This window comes from Arachis duranensis, chromosome 5, assembly GCF_000817695.3.
Source record: "Arachis duranensis cultivar V14167 chromosome 5, aradu.V14167.gnm2.J7QH, whole genome shotgun sequence".
NCBI classification, from domain to species: Eukaryota; Viridiplantae; Streptophyta; class Magnoliopsida; order Fabales; family Fabaceae; genus Arachis; species Arachis duranensis.
In genome coordinates this window covers 12,565,673-12,567,200 of record NC_029776.3, presented here as the reverse complement: position 1 = coordinate 12,567,200, position 1,528 = coordinate 12,565,673, and positions in this window count along the sequence as shown.

Sequence of the window (1,528 nt, the reverse complement as noted above, 5' to 3'; positions counted from 1 at the left end):
CTATTTTATTTACTATTTTGTTACCAACTAACATGGCAATCAATTAACAAGTGAAAAAAGATTAAGAGAAAAAAATTTAAGAAAAATAATATTAATTAATTATTAAATATTATTTCTGAATTTTTTTTAACTTACCATCTAAGTTAAAATAATAATAAATTAAGTAAACTACCAAATTTAGATTTTCGAAGGTTTTGGGGCTTATGTAAAACGCGATTCGCAAGTTGTAATGGGAAAATTTTTCACAAAAATTGTGAAGTTAACAAAATTATTATGTTGTTAATTTGCTTTATTTCTATTAACATAAAGTGTTAGTGTCGTTCAAACTCAATTTTACTAAGTAAAAAAAAATCAATATTACTATCTCATTATTCACATCAATATTTTCTATTAATAAAAAACTTATTATCAAATGATTTTATCAAATTTTATGGAAGTTGGTCCAAGTAGTAAGAGGCTTAAACATGTTTGAAGGTGTAAGAAGTTATTTCTGTTAGAAGAGTAGAAGACACACTCGCTAGGACAAAATAAAGCGTGCGACTCGGGTTGGGTTCGAATTAACAGGGGCAACTAAAATTTTCTTAAGGTATAAAATTAGGTAGTATTAAACTATTAATACCTGATATTTTTTAAGAGCAATGTTAAGGGATCAGCAATTTTTGTTATTGATAGCCATCAAATAGTTATCAATGATGATCTAATGGTGTGAGATTAGTGTAAGATTTCATTTAATGACTCACATTTCTCTGCTGGTTATATGTTAGCCAAAATTCAATAAAATTGCTGTCTCCTAGACTTTTCTATTTTTTAATGCAAAAATATTTTAAGATCTATGCTGGATTAACAGAGACCACCACTGTACGCAGAGAAATAGGTTTAGCTCATGGAGCACTATGACATATTCATAAGGCGTGACTAATACCTGCCCCGCTGACCCAGACCCAGCCTTCTGTTCTTCAAGTTCCTATGCATCTCTACTTTTCCTGTTCCACATCACACCCAAGTAAAAAATAACTCCGTAATGTATTCCAACGTGTCCATGAATGAAGATGTCTACGTGTCTTTCGTGACTAATCATAGTGTTTAAGCACCCACCCTGGAAGACACGTGGGAGCCCAGAGATGTTAATTTGCTTGCCTTGTACTCAACAGGTAAATGTTGATACTTGATAGAGCTAGGTGGGGAGGTTAAGTCTTCGGTGGTCCCCAGAGAGTGGAGTAAAACTTGGTGATGAAGGGTGTGGATTTGCCGACCCAAATCACGAGCACTGCACGTGACCAACACCACCCCTATTGGGTTTTCTTCTGTCACTCGTTTCGGCTTCTTTTCTTGTACTTGTTCCCTCTCTGATCATCACCTTGCTTATAACTGTATCCACGCACGCACACTTCTTTTTTGTTTCCATTCCATATATCTGCCGCCTCTTCTCTTTTATTAACCAACACATTTCATTTGATTAAGCAAACAGTAATCTATTCCAAATACTTTAGGGTCTTTTTTTTTTTTAATTAGGCCATTAACCAAAAGA